Raw genomic sequence first — 12,338 nt, forward strand, 5'->3', positions numbered from 1 at the left:
AGGACAAAAGGGGGAAGAAGAAGGATTCTGCTAAAAGGCTTTCTCTGTATTTCAGTAAATGGTTTCCAAATCCTCTGTTTCAAAGAACATCAGCTGACTTCTCTCTTTTATCAGCTACGACTCCTTTTTCAGTCCTTTCACATACATATGTTGTTTTGCGGGGTTCTAGAGGGGGGGAGTAATTTTGTTCTTTCAGAATATTTACTTTCTTCTCCAAAACTTTCAGTGTGTGGTCAGCTGTCTTAGGAAAGTCTCATGCTTATCTTTACTCATACTTCTCATCAGCCTTGAATGTGTACATGATGGTGATACTATCAAAGCACAAGTTTTCTTTGGTGCAAAGTTCTGCACAATTCCCCATCTGCTTGGCTGGTGTGTGAGGCCTTACTTGTCATTAAAAAGATCTGATTTTTCTTGGAATCAAAGTCATCTCAGATTAGATGAAACAGGCAAGGACATAAATTTTAAGTTTCTGTTTCACAAGGAAGCTTGTTTAGTTTGCTTAGTATCAGAGGCTTCTAATTACTCTGGATATAAGTTTTTCAATCTTTCAATCAGTTCGTACATTACTACTATAAGTACAAAAATCTGCCATATGTTTTTACAGCGAGCATGTTAATCTGAACACTGACCTTCACAGCGCTGTCACTGGCTACGCTCAAAGCTGACTTTGTGGGAAGCATTTTCATCAGTGGTGTCAAAAACCTTCAATAATTAAAGTTACTATCACATATGTACTTTTTTTTTCCTTTTCTTGTAATAAAAGAAGTCTTCTCTAGAGCAAAGAGAAAAAATTAATTGATCTGACACTTGAGCTAAGAAAACATACTTAAAGGAATATCACTTAAAGGAAAAGGAAGTTTGGAGTCTCAAATAATTAAAATGAGAATTTGGTCAGGCAAATGAAGGCATTTTCTTTCAATATACTGCTTCACATAGACTTGCAAAAGTCTTCCCATGTGTCTTGTATTACTGGACCCTATTTCTGAACTTTAGAAAAACAGCAGGATTAGGCTCAGAGTACCTTTTTCTATGAAAGAGGCAATAAAAATACAATTAAAAACATGCAATTTTATTCAGAATGTGTGTGATGTAAAGATTTTTATTTCCACTTCAGCCTGCATGTACTTGTTCTCTTTTCTGTAAATCTTTGGTAGACTTGGATGCTATACAGGGAACTTCTCATTTACATCTTCAAAGTTAGATTGCCAATTACCAATACCTAAAATTCTTAATATAGCTTTTCTATAGAAGCAACTGCTACGTTGCCTAAGGAATTTATATAAATACAGGAGAATATATTCCAATAAATTATTAAACAATTAAAAAAATGCAGGTTAAGGGTGGGGCAGGGGACAAAAACAAAGGCACCGTCTGCTTTGGCAATGGATTGATAATCAATGAAAGGATGAAACAGCTGCTACTAAAGCTTTTGAATACTTTTTTTTTTTTTTTTTCTCCCTAACCGGTAGCAATTGTCTTTCTGAAGATGAAGACCCTAAGATACAGAGTTTGAGATAACATGTGCTGTGTACCAGTCATGTTGTTGTATCAACCATTCTTATGTAAAAGATATTTATATTTTTATTTCATCAATTTGAAGTCGTCCATGTCCAGCTGTCAGTAGAGGATATTTCAAGGCCTTCAAAACTTTTTATAAAGGCAGCTTAAGTTAACAGTATTTTACTACTATTTTTTAAATAAGCTTGCAATTTTGTGTGTATTATAAACTGCCTTTAAACAAATGAGATTTCTTGCCAATAGGAAGCTACAAGAAGTAGTCTTTAACAGAATATCTATCATAGCCTGTCTTTTATCTTTGTCCACAAGTTCCTTTGCAAGCAATGAAGAAACTGTAGCAATATACTCCAACAATAGTGAGTGTCATCTTTGACTATATAAATAAATAAACCAAGACAGGCATGTGAAACAAGATCACTCCATCAGTTTGTGGTGTTACCATAAAAAGGGTGGAGGAGAAGACAAACATTTATAGGAAGGGAAGTTTTCCCCCTGTAATGGCCACAATAAATATGTGTGGTGGAGAAAAATGCGAGAAGACATGCACACCTGATGTTGAAGAAAAGCCCGTTCATGCTTAATACATTGGAGAAATTGTTCAAGAGCTGCTCATCCATGTTAAAAAATATTACCCCTGTAATCCTGCCAAGGACAGCGAGACCTATTGTAGTTGACTGAATAAGTACTGGTCGTTCAAGTTAAAGTGTCATAGGGGCAGCTGTAATTTATACACCCAATTTTTCTAACACATCCAAAACATTTTTTTTTAAGAAACAGGCCAGATTCTTGGGAAACATAAATTGGTACAGCTAATTAAAGCCAATGGCTCCATTCCAGGTTTTCTGAGCTGTGTCTCTTGTCCACCGTGCATCACCTTGCCTGTTTGCATGAGTTCTGTGCTTTTAATTTTGAGATCTTGTGTGTTTCTATCTGCCAATTTTAACAATCATGGCAGAGATTTGCTTAATTTTGAATAAGAGTGGATTAAAAAAGTACTAGTTAACACCTATATGAAAAGCTGAAATGCCTAAGAGGTCACCAAGGGAAGGACAGAGACCTTAGTCTGCACAGGTTTTATTGTGATTAGACAAGCTTTATGCCAATCATCATCAGGAGTTGTATTGCAGGTCAGGAACCAACTTTAGAAAGGAGATTGACCATATGGATGTTAAACTAATGGATTTGTGTTTTCATAAACAGGGCAGACTGATGTAAAGCCGAACTTAAAAAAAAAAAAAAAAAGTGCAAAGAGACCTCATGATAAAGTATCCCATGACAGCTCATAGGGCTCAGGAAAAAAGAGGAGTCATAAAAAAACGTGTGTTGGGGCGCAGGGGAGGAAGAAGGAAGATTCTAGCTGAAAAGACATCAAGCCAAGAGCCAGCATGTTGAACTCATATCAGTATATGCACAAGGGTTGCACAGGAGGGCTGTGCCCCATAACAGTGGGTCTCAGCTGTAAAACCTGCCTGTCTAGGACAGGAGGCAGCATGCGGGCAACTTGCATTTTGCTTGCTGTCTACAGGGAGGCTGTTTCAGACCGTCTGATCCTGGGTATTCCTGATCCTGAAAGCCATCAGCTTAAGAAAGCAGCACAAAAGTCTTTCTTCTCCTCACCTATGCACTCTGGGTACCAGCACCTAACCCTGCCTCATGAATCCTCTGCATCAAAACAGCAACAGCTGTTTAAATGACTCCTGTTCCCAGCTGCTTTTCCCCCTTGCCAAAAGTACAAAAAAGTACTTTTTTGCCTCACTTAAGCCTGTCCAACTTTTTTTTTTTTTTTTTTTTTGTGGTCATACTGCAAACCAGATCGAGCAAAAGATACGCTTTTTAAAATAAAATCTTTTCACTGGATTATTCGTTGTTTCCACAAATCGGGGGGTTGAATCGGTTCTGGCAAGAAAGTAGTAACCTATACGGGTTGAGAGTAAGTGATGCAAGGGGACTGAAAGACCTCTTTATCACCAAAGTATAGCCTGGATCCAGAATTAAGATTTCATGGTCTGGACTTGCTTGCAGAGGTTTGCATACGTCTTGGTGCCCACAGCTGAGCAGATATAGAACCTAGTCTGGAAATTCAGAGAAAAGATGGTACGTTGAGGCTTGTTGAACGATTGGAGAGGAATTAGAATGGAGGGGTGGGAAAAATCATTTAAGTGATAGTTTCGTAGTAGAAAGGACCTCATTCAGTTTTTATTCATTCATCTTTTAGACAAACTCCTATACAACAAGTCATGGGACTTGCACGTAAACACTAACAACCTTCTACCTGGTATCCCAGCTAGCAGAGTAAGGCCAAGCACCAGCTGTGGCTCCTGCAGCTGAGCCATAACCAAACAAGTACCTGTCACCTGCGGCCACCCCAGAGCAGGCAGAGTAAGGGTAGTCTGTCACAGATGTGAGAGAGATGCAAGGAGCTAATAAAGTCAAGAGCAGTAATTTCTTTCTCCTTCAGTTTCTGAAGGTTAGCGGTAGAAATGTTCAGCACTTTGCCTTGTGCCCTTTTGTTCCCCTCTCTTAATTTGTTTACGTCCCTTCCCTTTCCTTTGAGGCTGGTCTCCAAAGACTCCAGCAGAAAGAAAGGGGTGCGTCTGCTCTCATAATCGCCAACTCCTTTGCTGTAATAGAAAAGCATAGATACACAAAAGATCAATTCTGTACAGAAACTGGGGAGACATAGTTTACTCCCCATACTTTTCCAATCAAATAAATGTGAATGCATCCACTTATCTAGTCAGCCAAACACAGAAAGTTTCCAGAACCCATATAACTGTTAGTAATGACAAAAAGGTTTCACATTATCTACCTCATCCACATTTCCTCAGAGATCAATATAGCTGAACACATCTTCTGCATACTTCCATAAGGAGACAAATATAAAACTTAGTTGCATCAAATGTATTTAGAAACCAGTTTTTAAATGGAAAAGAAGGGGGGGAAATCTAAAGAACATCGATAAAATGTTAGAATTACATTATTTGAAACAAGGATGAATGGGATAGCCCAAAGTCAAAAGGATTTACTCAGCAACTTTCCAGAGGTGATAAATGATCTTTCTTAAAACATGGTTGGCGCAATGCATTTTGCTAACATGTAAAGTGCTTCAATTTGGTAATTTGAAAATGTCACAATGCTGAAATTCCTCAAATGGCTTTGCGGTGAGGGGAAAGAATATTAACACCTCGTATGGATTTCACTTTGCTAATTTCAGGCAAGTTCTAGCCTCTTGAAGAGCCACAGTTATTTTGCAGATTTGGGGTTTCAGTGGTTTACGGTAAGCCCAGTAGAATTTTGCCAATATCGTGCAAGGTGGTTTGGTGGGGGTTTAGGACTGGAACTTCTGCAACTTCTGTTTAAAAACCCTTTTTGACCTCAGGCAAAATACTTTGTTGGGGAGGAACAAAGCTCAACACTACAAACAGATTTGGAGACCTCGGGTGCCATTCGCCTCTCTGGAAATGTACCTCTTGTTTCCTGGGTCTCAGTTCTTCCCTCTGCACGCAGGGATAGCAGCCCATCCCTACCATACAAGGGTACTGTGAGCTAGTTAATACCTGTGATTTATTATAGTCGCACTGTAGGTATTGCTTTTCATTTCTGTGCAGTCCTGTGCTTTCATATCTATGAAATAGTGCTAGTTTCTCTCTTTTCCTGCCCCATATTTAACATCATTCTTGGGCCTATGTTCATTGACTGGTTTCAAGGCCATTGTAATAACCTTGATTTGCAACACGAAGCATCTTCATAGTCTTGCAGCGTTCAGTCCCTACTGGAGAGTTTAAAAGGTGTGCTGCACAGGAGCTATCTCCACATAATTTCCATCTTCACAAGCTAGGTTCATCTACTGACTCTTGCATCACACACAGTTCAATTCTATTTTGGCCAAGTAGAGAGTCTGATATATCCTGAAGTATGTAGGACAGCAAGAAAGTCTCGCCCACAGAGAGTGCCATGACAGGTTTTGCTTTTCTCATGTGTAAGCACGTGAAGTTGTTCTATTGAAAAAACCTCCACCGTTCTTCACAGCTTACCAAAATACTGTGAGAATTTCAAAGGGTTTGCATTGTTCTACACAAAGCAAGCAACCACCTCACCACCATCACTTTTCTGTGGAAGTCCTAGCTAGCTTACATTTGTCTGAGAGAGGTCAATCTGATATTGGTGCTCAGGTTGGCAAAATCTGGACCTCTATGACCAAAACTATATTCAAACCCAGGGCAGCACCCAAGCCAGTTTGCAGGATCCTACCTCGGTACTCCCCAGGCTACTGGCAAGCCTTCTTATTTGTTTCACATGCTAGTTTTATTCGTGGACTCAAGTAAGCACTTATGATTCCAGTTTTGAAGTTGCATTGTGGAAACGGATATAAAAATGTACCTTATGGTTGGATTAGAAATAGTGATTTTTAACTTTAAGCTATATTTGGAATACATTACTCATATTGACTTCTGTGGACTTAGTTGTGGTATAAGATACTACCCAGCATAGTTGAACCTGGACCAGAGTGACTAAGATCATGAGTTCATCTTGTTTACTCAAGCTGTTGCATGTCCATTCCTCCAAAATTACAAGTATGTGTGCACATACAGAGGAGTACGTTATACTGTGAACGTTAACTGTTCTTTTTTTCATCTAGTGGGCAAAGTAGGCCACCAGCAACATGTTGTTCTTCTGGACTATAGATGACAGCAATGGGGTTATAAAGTTAAATGGGAGATGCCAAACAACTGGGTAACAACTGCTACAAGAGATCTGTGCGCTGTGGTGCGAGCCAGCCCCACTCTGCACTCCAGTCTTGCCATAGCTGTCTCAGCCATCCGCTGTGGTCATGCTAGCAGTATCTGACAGCTAAAAAAGGAGAAAGCCGGGCATGGGCGTCAATTCAGGCTCCTCCTCCAGTGTGTAATATCCCCCTCTCTGAACAACAAGCAGAGCTGCTGAACACGTGGACTGAATGAGTGTCTATCTTTGTGTGCCTGAAACAAAGTGGATGAAAGAAAGCATTTTGGTGTGGGACAAAAGGACTCAGTAACTTATCAGGTGGAGAAGAAGGAAGCCTAGTGCCTCAAATACTGTCTTGACCTGCAGGCTTTACCGCTAGATGAACTGTTCTGTATTCATGCCCCTGAGAAAGACCAGATCACCCAAAAAACAGAGATTAATAAGAGAAATTATTTTTAAGACACAAACCCCTGAAATTCACCTTGGACTACTGTCCTGCGATGTTTAGTATTATTGTGAAATTGTTCTGCTATTGGCCTTGTAAGAGGCTCAAACTGTGTCACATGTCACTAGAAGAGTCTTCTGAGCTATAATAAGACCCTTTCTTAAGAAACTCCTGAAGTAGTTACAAGTCCAAGCCATGTTCTAATAAGAGAAGCCCTTCCAGACTTTAAATATCACTCTAAGTAAGAAACAAGATCAGGAGCCATCCCTTGAAGCCATCTTCTAGCCAATGTGTTTGATGGGGTTGGGGATTTCTTGTTATTCTATTTTTTCTATTTATAGCCACTAAATTGTAAATACTGACATTCCCAAGTAGTACAAAAAAAAGTTACACAGAATCAAAATAGTAAAACAATTTAAATACCCAGCCTTTAAATCTCTACAGCCTCAAGTCACCTCATCCACCTGACAATGCACACAACACTGCAGAGCACACACAGGGGTTTTTCTAGTCACATGGTTATCAGTCTTGTTTCTGGAAAACAGAAGAAAGATATATTTTCAATAGAGCACTGAAGTAGGAACAAACAATACCAAAACCATGCAGCATTAGGTTCTCAATATGTTTCATGAGAATTTAATTCGTATAACAAATTCACATTAGGGTGAAATAAGGCTTGGAGTTTCTCCACAGTGCTCAAGGGAAAGTTCATGAGCTCTTGTTGTCTATCAAGTGCCCTGACCTCTCTCTTTGTGATACATAAATGGAACGGAAATCATAGCAGGTTTGTTTCACATCTTGAACTTGCAACTACCAAGGGCAGGTATAAAATGAAAATGGGAGTGCTTTATAGCCTCTGAAATAAATAAATTACTTGAATAACAGGTGCAGCAACATGGATCTTTCAGAACGCAATGTGTCATTCTCCAAGCTACAAAACATGTGGCCTCTTTATATTTATTGGATTTCCTACCATTTGTGATAATGGAGTGATGAGTTAGAAGAGTACAATATTGTCGATTAACAGAAGAAAGTGATTTTTTAGCTATACTGCCTTTGTCTTTATATCACAGCATGAAAATAACCGAGAACATGATTATCATTTATCAAAGTAAATACATGGGATTTAAAATATATTTCAGAAAGAAAAAATAGATTTCTTCCTTATATCTTAGGAAGTGAGTTTCAGTAAAGTCAAAATGAGTTCTTGGACCCATTTCTGTCCCTGTCTGCTTTATTTTGATTTTTACAGGTTAAATGTGTCTTACTCGAGGGATAATCCCATTCTAGACTGTAAACAGCAGAGCAGAAGCTGACTCCTTATCTTATTTGTACAACATCCAACACTACTGTAATAAAAATATTTAGTAATAGTAGCATGCGTTCTCGGGAACACTCATACAGTACAGAACTTTTCAATAAAGAGCAAAATATTAAATGTGAAACTTTTTAATCAACTTTGACTTATCAAAGCAAAAACCCTTCATGAAAAGTGAATATAGATTACGTTCCCATTTAACCAAAATCTTTGAAACATTTTAGAACTGATAGCTATCATGGTTTTGCCACGGCTTTTCATTTCAGTGTGTGAATTCATAAAGAGAACTGAAAAATAAAAACTTGAAAAATAATTTAGAATTATCTAAATGAAGCTGTATCACCTGAGCAACATTTTTTGAGGGACTAGGGGTGTCAGTTCAAGAAACCACTCGATTTTTTAACTTTTTCCTCACAGGTCTGGAGGGAGATACTGTTACAAATTTCATAATAGACAGGAAAATTATGTTTTCCTAAACTGTATATATGCAGCATGAAGAACAGTAGCAAAATGAGGCCTCAGTTGAAGTGAGCAAACAATATATTGATTTTTACAAAGAAATCTTTTGACTGCCTTCTTTCTTTTAGCTTAACTGTTAAGCTTAGTTAAAAGGGAGAGAGGCAAACCACATCCTGGGCTGTCTTTCATGCAGGTTTCTGAAGATGGCTTTATAAAACCAGAGAGCAAAAAGCCATTTTAAAGTGATTTGCAAGAACGGTATATACCTCTACAGAGAAACCTTCATTTGGGTCATTTGGATTTCTCTCTTTTCCCTGGAAGCAGCTAGTCAAAACTGTCTGTATGCAACAGAAAGATAAAAATTTCAATTAGGTTGAGTGCTGTCATACGCAGACTACATGAGAAGGTTTGAGATAATATGCATTACATATTGATGTCTGTCAGCCCTGAGAACATAGCCATGTTTTATTCCATGCCCCTTTTGTAGGTTTGGCAGCAGTGGCACCCAATAAAGGCCTAATCATATTAATTTATGCCCCTATCAATTATGCATTCAGATTCCCCCGATAGCTTGTCAGTTTTTATTCACTATTTTCTGAAAAATACGCCTATTACAGTTACTGAGCAAATAGGAGGACTGTCAGAAACTGAGATTTAAAGAATATTACTTAAAAGGGGTGGGTTTCTTTAATTTATAAATCTTGTATTATATGTCATGCATTTGTTAGTTTTAAAAGAGGTGACAGTGCAGGGACAGATGTCACATTAAGGACTTTCTGAAGACAAGGGGAGAAGTATCCTTAAGAAAGCTCTGATTTATTCAATTTTTCTTGAAAGCAAAGTGTTCTGTGGTCTGTAGATGTAGTAAAAACGTATCAGCTTTGTTAGTTTAATATGAGTTTGGTTTTGTGTCTCTCAGATGATGTGTATCAATGAAGGACTTAACAGAAGTATTTTCAGTTTGTAAACAGTTTTATTTTCTGGTATGGGAAAGAGTTTTATAGCCAGCACTGTGTTAGTGTCTCAAACCACGCTCAAGATTCTGTGCCCACCTTTAGAGTCATCATAAGTAGTAAATAAGACAGATAAATAGGTGTAGTGTATGAAGTACACAAATTGTCCCATTCGGTAACATCTACCAAGGAGCTGTGGAGCAGTCTGTTCTAGCAACTTAAATATAACCTTGACATCTCTGTGGGATGTGTGACAAGTCCAGCCTACTTTATTCATACATACTATACTGTTTGAGTGTGCCTGCCTGTGACTGCTTTGTTTAGGAGGAGAAGTGCTTTTTGGAGGCAAATCTCCCAGATTTCTCTGGTTCTTATTGCTGGGCAGTCTCAGCGATGACGGTCAGGACTCGTTTCCTCAGGACTAACCTGGGCGATACAAGCTGCAGGACAGGGCAACATTTTCTAACCAAGAACGGGCATTCAGAGCAGGATGAAGGTAAAGCTGCTCTGAAGACAGGGCAGGCAGTCTCTCCTTTCCTGTCAAACCATAAAAAGGACTGAGGTTTATCCCCAAAAGTTGGAGGTCGTGTCTGGATCACAACCCACTCAAAGCTAGGCCACTCAGCTTGTTTTCTCAGATTTACTAGGATGCCAAAAGAAATATATCTAATGGAAAAAATAGATTTCGGTACTAATTGTCCCAGTCATCATTTCTTGATAGTTGGAACCTGACTGCTGTATCACCTGCTCCCCACCACCGACCTCTGCTCAGGAGAAGCCCCTCTTCTCCCACCCTCGGGCTGCATCTCCCTCACTACGAGAACATCTACTCCGGCTTCTCCTCCTCTTCCTCATTCACTTCCAGCCTCTGCCTCCTACTTCTGGAGCACTTCACCTGATATCACATCCTACTATACCACTCTGTGCTGCCGAGCTTTCCCTCACCCTTCTTTTAAGAGTGTGTTTTTGCACTGAGGCCCTAATTGTGGAAAAATACTTCGGGGGGGGGGGGGGGGGGGGGCGGGAAGGAAAAAACCTCAGAAGTGCTAATGCTGCTATATTATCTTATCTGATAGTCTGTGTGTTGGCTTTGCCTCTCTCTGGGTGAGCCCAGAAGTGCATTCCTCTTGGTGTAAGCAGGGTTTAAGGATTTCAGGACGTTGGTGTCAGGCCCAGAGACCCCAGCAGGGGCCGGGGGCCTGTCACTACTGTCCTCGCTGCAGGTGGGTTCGCTGCGGCCAGCTATGCTGGGCACTCTACCCAGCGACGGCAGTAGGGCCCTTCTCTGTCAGAGGGGATTCCAATCCATCTCTTACCATGCTGGAACTTCTCCCCCTCTGGAAGGTTCAGTTGGATAAGCATTGTCCTTTCGGTGGGATCCAGCCCTGGCGAGCCCCCAGAGCACCTCATGCTGTTTCAGAGAAGGCCATCTCCCCTTCCTGGCAGGAGAAGGTCTGGATGAAAGGAAATAGGAACAAACCCTCCGGTCCCACCTCGGCAAAGTCCTCCCTAGCCACAACACAGATGGGTACCTGAGGCCTGCAGGTTTTGTTGCCTTCACCCACTGCTGAGCACGTGTTGCTTTTCAGCTCTGCCCAACCACTTAATTAATGAAGACTGAACTCTTGCCTATTTAACAAACTTGTTCTTCCTCCCCAACAAATTCACCCACCCTTGCAGAGTACTTTGGCTTTACAATGGGTTGTACCTTCCCTTTCCTCTGGCTCTTTGAAGATTTTCCTCTTTGTTTAGTGAAGTTCCCCAGTTCCAGGAACATGTACCACATTACCTAAATCATCCGGGTGTTTATTTTAGCCTGACGGTATTAATGAGGCTTAGCTATGTTACAGCATTTAAAATCTTTGTAGTATCTTACACATATTGTATCTTAAAATATCCCCTTCAGGTATGTAAGTATTATCCAGATCATATAAATGGAGAAGTAAAAACAAACGTTTAGGGATTTGCCCAAGGCCATGCAATAAGTCACTGTCAGAGGCAAGAGTCAAACCCACCTATTTGCGGTGAGTCAGCCCACGCTGGCATGGTTTGGTGTGTTCCTACTATGGAAATCAGCCTATTCATCATGCATAGTACTCATTTCAATCATTTCATAAACTAGCTCCAGTAGTTACCTTCCCTTTAATAACAACTTTCCCAGAAATGCTTTTGTTTACCTAACTCCATATACTTCCTACAAATCTACATAGGGAGTAGCATATGGAATCTATGGTTTGCATAGTTGCTGCTTTTTCTTGTGTTTTGGGGTTTTTTTTTCCTCAAAAATGCTAGAAATTAAGTAGAGGTAGAGGGGACTGTGTTCCTAAAGTGCTGGAAAGATTTTCTGTGCCTGCCCTGGATATTAAAAACTATCTGGACAGCCATTTACCTTCTGGGGTTTAATAGTAGTTCATGCTTCATAATTTTCCTTTCTCTACTTTTTCAGGATTCAATAAGACTCTTGGGAAAGGCAGTGTATATGTGAAAGGGAGAAAAACATACTGGCAGCAAATACGTTTGAGAACATTTATGCTGCAAGCAGGTAATCCAAAAAGTGATGAAATAGTAAAGTGACAAGACCTGGCCTGAACATCTAAAACTTTGATGATGTTTGGCAGGGAAAATTAGACCAATTAAAGGGTGCCTCTGGGAAGCTTTACCTTACATGACCAGAACTTCTACACAATATCTTGGTGTACTTGGCACTTTTACAGGGATAATACTCATGTGAATGGTTTTGCCAGTATGTTAGTCATCTGCAGGATTTTAGTCTGCATTTGGTTTGGATGCGTTTCTGTATCACGTTTTGCTTCCTGAGAAGAACTTGCAGCCTGACCCTCTGCTATCGCCTCAATTCCCCTTTCACAGTATTCTGAGTTATTAGTGGGGTGAAGGACCTGCTCTTCTACACTTGCTT

General features: G+C 40.0%; 1 long non-coding RNA gene across 1 annotated transcript; it reads right to left on the bottom strand.

Moving 5' to 3' along the window:
* Nucleotides 1–1,056: 1,056 nt before the first annotated feature.
* On the bottom strand, nt 1,057–9,226 carry LOC130157852 (uncharacterized). Its single transcript, XR_008825061.1, has 2 exons — nt 8,735–9,226; nt 1,057–7,225 (listed from the first exon to the last, which is right to left on the bottom strand). It is a non-coding gene; the product is annotated as an uncharacterized LOC130157852 (long non-coding RNA).
* Between the last annotated feature and the right edge of the window lie 3,112 nt (nt 9,227–12,338).

The sequence above is a fragment of the Falco biarmicus genome, chromosome 12 (assembly GCF_023638135.1).
Source record: "Falco biarmicus isolate bFalBia1 chromosome 12, bFalBia1.pri, whole genome shotgun sequence".
Taxonomy (NCBI): domain Eukaryota; kingdom Metazoa; phylum Chordata; class Aves; order Falconiformes; family Falconidae; genus Falco; species Falco biarmicus.